The sequence below is a fragment of the Rhipicephalus sanguineus genome, chromosome 5 (assembly GCF_013339695.2).
Source record: "Rhipicephalus sanguineus isolate Rsan-2018 chromosome 5, BIME_Rsan_1.4, whole genome shotgun sequence".
NCBI lineage: Eukaryota > Metazoa > Arthropoda > Arachnida > Ixodida > Ixodidae > Rhipicephalus > Rhipicephalus sanguineus.
In genome coordinates, this window is record NC_051180.1 from 190,831,492 (window position 1) to 190,845,157 (window position 13,666).

Here is a 13,666-nt window from a genome sequence, read left to right on the forward strand (position 1 = left end):
AGGGGAAACAGTGGCCATTCTCTTTGTGCTCGCCCCCGCTCGGTGCTTAGCTAGCTTAGCTACTCGCCATACACTGGCCTTTCGACTTTGACGACTCGGACACGGTTGCGTTCCCGAAGTTGTCAATTTCAACCGCGCCTTCCGTTGTGGGAGCGCACCTTGCTTTCTCCCCCCGCGCCTCTCTCGCTGTTTGTGCCTTAATGAACGCCCCAAATGACGTTTCCGAAAACTGTACGTTGGCCTATACTTTCGTCTTTTCCACGACGGGGTGGGACCTGTCCTAAGCGTAGGCTTTGCTGAACGCTTCCGCCTCTTTCTTTTTCTAAGATGTCGGCGAACATCCTTTCCCTCGATGCCTGGATCATCGCTTCGGGTCTCGACATGCGGAGCTGTGCAGCTCGTTGGTGCTTGTGCTACACCTTCTTTCCCGCTCAGACTTTTTGGTTTCTCCGCCACGTCAGACGGTCGGGTCAAATCTTCTGTGTCAACACTCACAAATTCTGAAACTGGACCCTCTCCGATGGTATCGTTGCAGCCCTGCAGCGTCTCGTCTGTGCTATAGTCGGCCGCCCCGCTAACCGTGTCTCCTTTTGACAATGGGCCTTTTCCGGGTCCGAACAGCAGTGGAGATCGCTGAAATCGAAACTGGTGGCCCTTGGCATCCGAAATTGTCCAACGAGCGCCGGTAGACAATCTCGCAGCACAGAATTCGCGCCTTTCTTTGGGGGAAAATTTTGCAAGTTAGTGACATCAGATTTCGCTTGGTCCGCATCTGTCGTCGCGTTTTAGCCACCAAAAACCATGGGGCGTGCCTCGTAGATGCCGGCGCGCATGCGCACACTACCTACTCGAAAAAGGTCCATTCCGAAACGTCCGCCGAACGCTTTCGCCTCTTTCTTTTTCCAAGATGTCGGCGAACATCCTTTCTCTCGATGCTTCGATCATTACTTTGGGTCGTGACTTGCGGAGTTGTGCAGCTCGCTGGTGCTTGTGCTACACCTTCTATCCTGCTCACACTTCTTGAATTCTCCGCCACGTCGGACTGTCGGGCCAAATTATCTGCGTCAGCGCTGATAAAGCTGGGCCCTCACCGACGGTATCGCCGAACCCTTGAAGCGTTGCGCCCTTGCTATGGTCAGCCACCACGCTATCTGTGTGTACGTCTGACGATTTCGAAACGTCCTTTCGAAGCACGAGGAAGGTTTCCAGCGCCTCACAGAGCACATCAGGGCTGCTGGTACAAACCTCGTCCACGCAAGGAATGTCTTTCGGAATTGTCTCTAACTCCAGACCGGACGCAAGGAACGTCTTTCGGAATTGTCTGTAACTCCAGACCGGCCAAGGCCTCGTTCTCGACATGCTCTACCTTCATGCACTCCTGAAAGCGCGGGCCTTTCTCTGACGCGAGCTCGCAAACGGCGACCTGTCGCTCGTTGTTCTCAGGAGAAGGATCCGTTAGCAAGCTACTCTTGTTTTCCATTCTCCACACTTCAGTTCCAAACCTCCGGAATACAGCTGCCTAACTTAAACTACATCGTAGTTGTCCGCGTCCTGCTCACTGAGTCGCGCAACAACCTCAACTGGCTCAATGGGCAGAACCACCAATAGTCCCTGAGACCTAGTGTCTCGCTCCAAAAACAGTTCATCACACATTTGTTCAAAGGTTGCAAGATAAAGCCGATATCCCCTGATACCACACATGGCTACATGTACCTTGACATCTTGAACTCTGCCTCCTTGTTGAGAAAAGGTAGCACTTGCTGGGCACAACTGCCCCACCTCTTACTCAACTTCTGGAGTTCCAACTCAATTTCTAGTTCACGGAGCGCAATCTCGCGCTCACGCCTCCCTTCTTCACACACGCGTCCTATGCGGCGTTCCTCTTTTTCAGACACCTGTCTTTCTTTTTCTCTCTGGCTATCACGCTCACTCTTTTCCTCCTCTTCCTGCTGTTTGCGCCACTCTTCCTTTTTTTGAAGAATGATGAGGTCCTATTCATCACAGAGCTCCTCATCATCGGCCCCCAAATCAATGATTGCCTGTATGATTAGGGCTTTTCGTGCCAAACCCTTTGTATCAATCCCCAATTCCTCACACAACAGCAGCAAGTCCGGCTCCTGCAGCCTCTGTAAGTCCATGATCGTTCTGAGTGCTCCCTACTTGCAAAACAGCTATCCCAAAGAACATAACCTCGAGTCTTTCGGCAAAGTTATCTGCCAGTTCTAAAATGTAACCCTCTTTTGGAGCCTAGTCCACATCAAAGGAAAAGCCGAGCACTCACCCACACGTGATCGATGTCTCTAGACAGCTGGTAAATGCGAAGCATTTCTTAGCGAACCTCAAGCACTTTAGCCGTTTCTATCTACGTATCTATTTGTCTATCTATCTATCTAGCCGCCTACGTCTGGGCGCTCTCCCGGTCGTCTCCATAACTTGTAATATACCAAAGTTGTCATAGCAGGGGATCAGTGTATGACGAACACGATTGACTGGTCGTGACACGAATAACGCAAAAAAAATCGGCAGATCTCACGTACCGTGGGAGTCGATATTATGCGAAGCATGCGGCGGGTAGGTGACTGTGGCGTAAGTTTTTTACATGGCGACACGTTATAAAATGACGCTAAAGATATGTATAAATTTTATACGCACACACATATATATGTTGAAGAGCCTCATATGTGTTATATAACCAGTTGTTTACAGTTGGGTAACGCTGCTAATGGCAACGTGGGTATTACGAACACCAGAAGCGGTAAGCTGATATGTAGTGCTTATACGTGTCCCGAAAACGCACGCATGTTTCACGAACCCGCGTGCATGTGTGCAAGAAGTTCTTGACAGTTCTTGAACTAGGGCATCATCACCGTGATCAGTGAGCACCAGCAGCTGGTCATGAATTGTTATAGGATCCGGTCGTGATCGTGGTGACGAGGGGTCCATGTGTAGTGAAGTATGTGGTACAGTAGAGCTGTTGGAATTCGTGGATGCCTCGGTAATTGTGTCGACAAATTGTCTGTCGACAGAGCCGGCGACGTGTCGGAACCAGAAGCCACCCTTCGCGTTGGTGAGGTATAGGCCGTCGAGGCTGGTAGGCCTGGATAGTGGTACGTAGACCAACATCAGTGGATGGTGTTTGTCGTATTCGTAGACTATACCTGGGCGTAAGTGGCCTACGTAGCCTAGTCTACCAAGCGGCTGTCAGTCAATCTGGTATCGTCCTCGGTCAGCATGAGGCCATCGCACAGCCTCGTAAGAAATGAAGATCGTAAGAAATGCTGCGTCGTTCTGGAGTACTTTACGGTGCGATGATGTGAATATCATACGTAACTTTCGTTGATGTATTCCTCCGGGGTCGAGCAATGCTTCAATATAGCTTGCTGAATAATAGAAATACAAACATATAGTTTATTAGACTGCTATAAAAGCGGAGCCAACACTCGAACTACAGACATTAATCTTATATGACGCCTGTATCGTAGGAGTACACATCGTAGGAGTATCATGCAGTGTTTATTGCTTTCTTGTAAAATTAGATAGCCAGCACCACAGCCACAATTGACGTTGCACCGTTATTACGCTTGCGTAGGCTGTTTTTCCAAACCACTTTACAGACCTGGCGTGGCTCAGTGGTAGAATACCTGATTGCCACGCTGAATGCTTGGGTTCGATTCCTGCTGGGATCCTAATTTTCATTCTTTCCATTCGTTGAGTCAACGCTGCCGATGTTGGTTTTCCTCAACGCTCTAGCATTTGAGTTACCAATGTCTGTTCTCACCCTTCCTGGGTAGATATAAACTGTCAATCACCTGTGGCGCATACCCGTACACCGCGGTGCGTGGTAAACGGGTATGTGCCACACGTGTCTAGTGGAAAGGGTTTGACGACGTACGCGGCAGGATTTTGACGTTATTCATGTCATGACCCAGCAATCATATTCGTCAAATCCTCTTACCCTCCCATGCAAATTTTGGTCTACACCAAGTTAAAGGAGGCGATCATGAGAGCACCCAGACGTAGGCGGCTAGATAGATAGATAGATAGATAGATAGATAGATACGTAGATAGAAACGCCCAAAGTGCCAGAGGTTCGCTAAGAAATGCTTCGCATTTAATACATGTCGCGTACGTCATGAAACCCTTTCTCTCAGTCACATGTGGCACATACCCGTAAACGAGAGTTAATATTACGCGGGTAATATTATGCCTCAGGTGATACAGAGTCTCAACCTACACAGTAACGGCGAACACACACATTGACACGCAAGGAAAGTGATAATAATAATAACTGTTGGGGTTTTATGTCCGAAAACGGCAATATGATATGAGAGACGCCGTAGCGAAGGGCTCGGCAAATTTTGACCAACGGGTATTCTTTAAGGTGTACCGAGATCGCACAGAACACGGGCAATCAGCATTCTGCCTCCATCGAATTGCGACCGCCACGGCCGCGATCGAACCCGCGACCTTCGGGTCAGCGGCCGAGCACCTTAACCGCTAAACCACCGCGGCGCACGCAAGAAAAGTGAGGAAACTGGAGACAGAACACCCCTGAAAGACGCTCAACTACCATCCACTCGTCCACGTGGTCCGCAACGTGCACCACGTGGATTACGCAAAAACCGGCGTCAATGCTTCTTACAATAAATATGCAGAGAGTACCAGGCATCTCATCATTACCGGTGACTTCAACATTGATTTATCAATACCCAACAACGCTTGGTCTTTATACTGCGTGAAATACGGATTGGATGTGAAGAGGGCATCAGAAGACCTCGCTGCCACGTCCACGACAGTGGGCATCATAGATCATTTCATCGTAAGAGGCATCCAGGATCTCCACCAGCTACACTATGCCTCGCACTTCACTACACTTAAACTCCTCATAGCCGCTATCACGAACGGATCCGATTAACAAGTCCCGTCCAGCTGCTGGTGCTGACTGATCACGGTGATGGTGACCTTGTTCAAGAGCTGTCAAGAACCCCTTCTATACACATACACACTGGTTTGCGAAACGTGCGTGCCTTCTCCGTCATAAAGGAAAAATACAAGCATAACAACTGTAACTGTGATGGTAACATACGAGCAGTGCGCCTGCGCGTGCCACTCGGCCGTGTATTTATCTAGGGAAGCTTTCCTGAATGAAGCTTAGTAACGCCTGTCCTGTGCATCTCTGTTCCTTCTTTGTCATGTTCGGATTCGCGCTATCCGGTATTGAAGAATATAAGTACTACATATCAGCTTACAGCGTCTGGTGTTGGTAACACCCATGTTGCCCTTGCCATCGCTACGCAACTGTAAACAAGTGATTATATAATACATATCCGACTCTTCAACAGATGAGGGTGCGTATACCACTTCCATATTTCTCTAGCGTCATTCCGTAATGTTTCGCTCAATATGAGAAAATACGCCACCGTCACCATCTCGCGCATGCTTCGCATAACATCGATTCCCACGGTACGTGGGATCTGCCGAATTTTTTCCTTAGGCCGACTGTTGCTGTCGCTTGTAGCTTCAGATCCCAGCTCTGATCACCAGTTGCGACCGGGGTTTAGATCCGTCCTACCGTTGCAACCAGTTGTTGCGACTTTAGGGTTGCGCCGTACCCGTACTCCATTTGGTAGCGTTGCAGTCTCCGGATTGAGGAACTGATGCTATCAAGTTGGGAAAACGAAAGCAAACATTTTACTAGCACTTTTTGTACGCTTAATTAAGTGAAAGGGTAAGAGTCCAGCGACGAGCGAACTGGATGAGCCTTTAACCCAGGGCTCGGAGCCCTTTTTCTCACTCAGCACCGTCGTTATATCCCCTCAGGCCGGCTCCTCATTCTTGATTGAAACCAATCACACACACGACGCCACCCACCATGGCACCAGCTAATAACACTGTCGCTGAGGGGTCGTTGCACTCACTGTAACAACAAAGGCCCTGCGGTCAACGACACGCCGGTGGGGTCAGCCGTGGAACAGGTTACTTGGGCAAGTTGATCCGCCTCTACCCAGAATGGCAGGAAAGGGTTTGCAGCGACTTAATGACTCCTGTGAAAACATACAGACACGGTCGGCACCGCGACATTCCAAACCACGTCAACATGGCCCATATGTGAAGATGTCGCCAACATTGATGTCCCTCTGCTAGTTCATGGTATCTCTGCCGCTCAACAGAACTCGTTCGAGGTTCTTGCCATTGTGGCGCGTCTCCCGTCACGGGGAGTCCGTTTCTGGGACGGTTGCAGGTGTTCCAGCAGCGTGAGTACGCATCGCCCGTCCATTCTCATAGTCACTGCGTCGCCACCGACGGTCAGTCATAACAGCGGCAGCGTCGGTGTCGGCGTCGCTGGTTGTGAGCTAAAAATCATCTTGTCCGTGATCGACCCGTGGCCTGGGTTCGACTGAGAATTTAACCCAGGCCGTCTGCGTGGCAAGCAGGTGTTCTACCACAGAGCCACTCCATTGCTCGGAACTCCACTGAAATTAACTTTCAGTGGAGTTCATTCACAATTATTCGCGTCCTGTGTACAGCTTGTTACAAATAAAAGAGGACGAAGGGGCGAGGCTCACGAGCAACTGCCACGGGCGCTGGCACGCTTAGTTGGTTCTAATCCTTCGATACAGCCAGACGGCCGGGTTCTGTTTCTCTCTTCGTCTATTCGTTACATTCGTTCTGGTGCCGAAACCCGCCCGGTCGTCTGGTCCTCGACCTTCTACCATGGACCAACTACGCACTAAGCGCGGCTTCGCCCGAACCGCCATCACCAAAGCCCTATCAACACTCGACGCCCTGCTCGCAGATTCGACCAGCCCGGCTGACAGGCTCCAGGTTAGTTAGTTAGTTAAGTTGGTTGTATTGGCGCAAAAGCGACTACGGCTATGCTGCGCCAGCCACATGGTGAGAGAAGGAGAGAAAAGCGAAACAAAAACAACAAAAGCCAATAAACTGTACTCTAGGTAACGTACACTATGACCGTGACTATGAGAATGTGGTCGTCTATCACATATGGGGTGGAATGAAAAGTGCAGTGTGGCTGTAGAAAGGCCTAAGATCACTCGCTGTATAGATGCGTAAAATTTACTGTATATATACAATAAAACTATGAGCACGATACGCGGGATGGTCAATGGGTGTGTATTCTGCGCGGGATTATGATGCTAAAACCGCAGAGATATGTACATAGCACTGCTGCCTTCCCCGTGTCCTTGTTTCCAAGGGCCAGGAGGCAAGTGCTTTATTTTAAAATAGCCGCCGCAGCAACAGCCTCTTCGAAGAGGCCGTACCTACAGGTTGCAAAAGTTTATAAAGCTTCCCGCACTATGTGTGGCATGGAGCGTAGTGATTAAAGCTTATTTAATAAGTCTGTTTCGTCTAAGAAGCTCATGATATTAGCTAGTGGTATTAAAGGTTCTTCACCTAAAAGTAACCTTGGATGTAGTGGTGTGTGTAACTTATAAAGCATATGGAAGTGTTTGTCTTTGAGTTTCCATATCTGGACAGGTTGTTAAGATGTGTAATACTGTCAATTGTTCATGACATTTGTCGCATGTTGGTGAGTCCTCATCTGCCAATAGGTAGTTATGTGTAATATGCGTGTGACCTATACGAAGTCGACATAGGACAACTTCGATGAACCGTTTTTGATGGTAACATGTTTTCCATTCACCAAGTACAGGCTTGATGATTTGGAGTTTGTTGTTTATATTTGATTCCCACTCGCTTTGCCATTTGAGTGTTAGTGATCTGCGAAGAGCTTTAATTCCATCCGTTAGAGGTACGTTTATGTTAGAAACATTGAGATGCTGTGCTTCTGCTGCATGCTGATCCGCCCTTTCGTTTCCTGGGATCCCGACGTGGCTAGGGACCCAGCAAAAACGTATAGACTGACCTTTACTTACGTGTGAAAGTATGTTTAAAATATTGCCAATAATGGGCTCATACTGAGACCGCGGATTCAAGGCCTTCAAAGCACTTAGAGAGTCTGTGTATATTACTGCTTTTTTGTATCCGGCATTTACAATCCTCTGAAGTGCCATCCACAAAGCATAACATTCAGTCGTGTAGACCGAGACAAACTGCGGCAGTCTAACTGTACGCTCCCACGTACCTTGGACAACGCTGCTTCCGACATACGTATTTGTTTTGGAACCATCTGTATAGAATTCTTTATAATTGTTATAAGTTTCCTGCACCATGCGAAATTCCTGTAGAATATGCTCACGTGGTGTATTTTGTTTCTTTAAACGTGCCAGCGATAGATCGACAAATTTCGTGAAACCATTCCACGGAGCTAGTCTGGGTGACCTTGGCATAACAGCGAGTGCTTCAGTGGGGGCGTTGCACTCACGACTTTTTTCTTCAAATCTGAGCATCGGCGGTTTGATAACATTTGGCTTGTTTGCATAGTGTAAGCGTTTGTCGCAGTGCGTGATGATGTTATGACATATGTGGTTTGGCAGAGAATAAATTCTGAGAACGTATGCGAACATAAGTTGCGTTCTTCTCTGTTCTAGGGATGGCTCGTTACATTCCGCATACAGGCTGAGAGTTGGCGAAGTTCTGTAGGCACCTGTCGCTAAGCGTAGCCCTTTATTGTGGACAGGATCTAGTCGTTGAAGGCAGGAGTGTCTGGCAGAGCCATATATGCTGCCGTAGTCTGATATACTACGTACCAAAGAGCGGTAAATCTGCAGCAGGCATTTACGGTCAGAGCCCCAGCGCTTGCGGGACAGAACTTTGAGAACATTGAGCGCATTGTTTGTTTTAATTTTCAGGCAGTTGATGTGAGCAAGGAAGTTCAATCTTTTATCAAATACGATGCCTAAAAACTTGTGTTCTTGTTTCACCGGCAATACTGCGTCATTTAGTTTCAGGATGGGGTCCGGTTGTAAGGCTCTCTTTTGAGAGAAAACAACAGCGACAGTTTTTTCTGAGGAAAACCGGAACCCGTTTTCATATGCCCATTTGTTCAGTTTGTTTAAAGTAATTTGAATTTGACGTTCACAGGTTGCCATATTTGATGCACGGCACGCGATCTGAAGATCATCCACGTAAAGTGAGTGCATTGCTGTGGTAGGTGCAACCCTGTTAACCGAGTTCATCTTGACTACAAACAGCATTGTGCTTAGAACACAGCCCTGAGGCACGCCGTTTTCTTGAATGAACACACGTGATAGGACCGTGCCAAGGCGCACTTGAAATGTTCGGTTCGACATGAAACTAGAGAGACAGTTTAGCATTTTGCCTGGAATCCCCAAGTCTGCCAAGTCCCTCAAAATTCCGAATCTCCATGTCGTGTCATACGCTTTTTCGAGGTCGAAAAAGACAGCTAAGCAGTGTTGTTTGTGTAGGAACGCATTGCGTACTTCATTTTCTAATCGGACCAGGTGATCAGTTGTTGAACAACCTTTCTTGTACCCGCACTGATGGCTATCCAGCAAATTCTCTGTTTGTAGGATATATGTCAGTCTAATATTTATGATGGTTTCGTACGATTTTGCAAGGCAGCTTGTAAGCGCAATCGGTCTGTAGTTACTCGCTAATGTGGGCTGTTTTCCGGCTTTCAAAAATGGGACTACGATTGCTTTTTTCCATTCATTTGGCATTTCACCTGTTTCCCAGATTATGTTAAAGAAACGAAGCAGGGCCTCTACTGCTTTCGGGGACAAGTGAGCGAGCATCGCATAATGTATTCTATCAGGGCCAGGTGCTGTATTTTTGCCTGCAGTGAGCACCCTATTAATTTCAAGAAGTGTTAACGGGTTGTTGTATAATTTGTCAGAACCTCCTGTGATTGGAAGCTTTTGTTTTTCAGCAGATTCTTTATATTTTAGGAAAGCTGGCGAATAATTCGCTGAGCTGGATATTGTGTGGAAGTGTTGGCCCAATATGTCTGCTTGTTCCTGCAAGTTTGTTTGGCTGCCAGCTGTTGAGAGAATGGGAACCGTGTAGCAGGTGTAATCACCCCTAAACTTACGCACCTGATCCCACATTCTCTTGGACGTTACTGAACTGTTGATGGAGGAGACGTATTTTTTCCAAGATATTTTTTCAGCTTGCCTGCGTACATATCTCGCTTTTGCTCGTGCTTTTTTAAATATGAGAAGATTTTCTTGCGTGGGATATCTGCGAAAGGTACCCCACGCTTTGTTTTGTAATTTTTTAGCTTCTTTACAATCGCTATTCCACCAGGGTTTTACTTTTTACAAAAGATGGCAGAAGATTGTGGGATAGCCTCCACTGCTGCTGCTAGTATGCAGGCAGTGATCCTGTCGTTCAATTCATCTACACTTAACCCCTCAATTATCTCTGTTTCAAGAGTAGCTTTTTTAGTGAACAGAGGCCAGTTTGCAGACTCAAGCTTCCAGCGCGGTGGTCTACAGGGGATCATGGGAAGTGGAGACACAAGTTGTACAATGGCAGGCATGTGGTCACTACCGTAAGGATTATCAATGACTCTCCAGCTAAAATCTGTAAATATAGATGGGGAGCACAACGCTAAATCCAAGCAGCTCATAGTTCCAGTACTTGGGGAGCAGTATGTGGCTGTGCCAGTGTTTAGGAGACATATATCGCTCGCAAGTATAAAATCTTCGATTATTTGTTCTCGACAATCCGTTGTAGTGCTTCCCCACAATGTGTTATCGGCGTTAAAATCCCCCGTTACAATAAGAGGTTCCGGCAGCTGGTTTATAATTAACTCCAAATGTCTTACAGTGAATGGCGTAGTTGGCGAGATATAGACGGAGCAAATTGTGACAGTTTTATGTGCTAAAATTGTTACCGCTACGGCTTCTATGTGGCTGTTAACCGTTACTCGTCTTGTAGGGACACTACTTTGCACGATAACAGCCACGCCACCAGACAACCTGCTAGCCTGGGTTCGGTCTCGGCGTATGACAGTGAAGTCTTTTAAAAAGTTTGTGTGCCTGTCGCCCAAGTTTGTTTCTTGTAGGCACAATGCCACAGGGGAGAAGGTGTTTATTATGTCTTTTATGTCACCTAAATTATGTAGCAGTCCTCTACAATTCCAGTGGATAATAAAAGCCATTTTGAAATTAAAAGGTGAGATTTGCTGCTACAAGTGACTGGAAGAGAGGAATGTTAGGTGACATACTGCAAGAACCAGCAGGTTCAATTACTTTACGGGGCCTTTTTCAGGCCCCGTAATTGGCGTCTTGTGTTTTGTGGAGCGGTCGAGAGAGTCCCTCCGCCCCTTCGGCGCTGCCTGCGCCGTCTGACTTGGAGTGGTGTCCATGGCCTCTTGAGAGGCTCTGGACAATCGCTCCAGAGAGCGATGTCTACGCTGCGTAGACTTCGTATCGAGCAACGAAGTCTTCGACCCCACCTGGCCGGACGTCGATGGGACCTCGTGGGCCTCTGTGGTGCCTTGGCTGCTGCTGCAGCTCGTCGACGCCACTGGTGTGGTCAGGATCGGAGATGGCAGGGCAGCCTTGGCTGCTCCCGCCGTGGGGGCGGGTGGCGCTGGCCTCGGCACGCTGCGCGTGGTCCGGGCAACCGCCAAAGGCCGTTGTGGTGTCGCCCCCCGCTGCACCACTTCGGCAAAAGATGTTTTTATTGCGAAGGACGGTGAGATACGTTGTCGTGCTTCACGGAACGTAATATGTTCTTTGACTTTAACAGTAATAATTTCTTTTTCTTTCTTCCAGGTTGGACAAGCTCTGGAGTACGCAGGGTGAGGGCCGTCGCAGTTTGCACAGTGCGTCTCATCGTGATTGCAATCATCAACGGAATGTCCCGTTGTTCCACATTTTGCACAGGTAAGCTGCCCTCGACAGCAGTGGCGTAGCCAGGAATTTTGTTCGGGGGGGGGGGGGGGGGGGGCTCACGTTGCAGCGCAACCTCCTCATCGAATGTTTCGAACGACTAAGTATATGAATAGCACGTATTACCAGTGACAATTTGTATTATATGCTGCAAATCACTTCTTGAATGCTGCGCACTGTCAAGAACAAGTAAGAAAACAAGTAAGAAATTATTGCAGGAGGGAAATGCACAGGGTTACACGTGCGCGTAGAAATAGACAACTGGGCAAAGAAAATTAACACAACAGAAATAGAAAAAAATAAGTTCACGCCGTAATACATTCGCCAGTAATGTTCTGAAAAATGCTTCGGTAATACAATCCGCAATTTGCTGCCGTAGCTGATTCTACTGGGTTATCGAGTGTGGGGAAAGTGAGCTCGAAAAGACGTTCGTTCCACAAATAATTTCCCTTAATTTTAACGATGGTCACTTATATGAGATATGCAATGAGGCGTTAAAGGTAAGCTTTCTTATTTCCCTATTTATCTTGCCCATGCTGGGGAAAAAAATTGAAACGCATTCCTAACCTCGTGTTCTTTCTGCGTGTGCTTAAAAGGGCCCTGCAACAACTTTTCAGCATGGTCAGAACACGCGAGCGAGACGTTATAGCTCCTCCGTTTCCTTCCCAGGCCCGCTGGAAACCCAGCACGCGGCCTGTAACTTACGATTAATTCTCAGTCAGCTAGAATTTGTCCCCTATTCTATCGACAAATGATGCCATAAACCGAAATGACTGCGCCCTGAATCCGTAATACACTCGGAGGTCGGTGGCTGATGCGTAGGCTGCACAGTTACTGCGACCGCCGCGGAAGGCCTCCATGTGCCCGCGCGCGCGCTCGCGATCACACTGAAAGCAAGTCGCACGTTCACAGAAAAAAAGAGAGAGAAATTGCCCAGGGCCATGATGCGCGATACGACACGCACCTTCTAGCCCCTTTGTTTTCGTTCGCTTCGAGTTTTAAAGACGACCTTGGGGAACTAAACATTTTTGGTCTGTCATTCTGGCTGTCCGTCACACAATTCAGTAGTGCAGCTGAAGTTTAACCACTTACTCAACGCCCAGCCATCTTCCAACACCTTCTATTAGCGCTCATGCGTGAAAATCGAAGAGGCTCACGTGCTCTAAGGAATAGGGGTTATAGTACAAAAATATAATGTGCTTACCTTTGCTGGCTTCGGTGTCATGACTTGGACGCTTTGGCGCAGGTGAAAAAAAGGACGATATTCTTTTCTGCGACATGACCGCACAACTGAAGCGCCAAATCTCTTCGCGTCGGTGCTGTTGCGACTCGGGTAGCGTAGCCGTTGGGACCACGAGTGGGTGCTCGACCACGTCGGCTGGTGCGACTCCCTAACAATCGGACCTGCACGGCCTTAAATTGGGTAGCAGTCTGTAGGACCGCCGTCAGAACTGGGCGCACGATTGTTGTTGTTTTCTTGTTTACTTTGAGCGGAAAACTTGGGAGGCCACGGCGGTCGGGGTGCTGCGTTCATTCCGGCGCGCAGCGCGACTTGGGCGGCTTTTGGTCAAAGCAGATGCGACCGGATGGCCCCTGACCGCAGGCTTCGAAGTGCCTGCGCGTCGCCCCGCAAAGTGCTTGGGCTCCGGAGGTGAGGGAGCCCATCTGGTTTCTTGTCGCACCCAGGACAAAGGAGCCCGCTTCCACGCGGGCGGTGGCTGGAAGGGTTGGAAACGCCGTCGTAATGACCTCCCTAATTGCCCAGCGATGCCTTCCGGCTGCGCATAAATGGGCCGCTTCCAGGCCCCGGCGCGGCGGTGGCGAGGTGTCGCATCGGTTCGGCCTTGGTTCGGCCCCACCGTTTGCTGTTCGCGCGCTTCGCG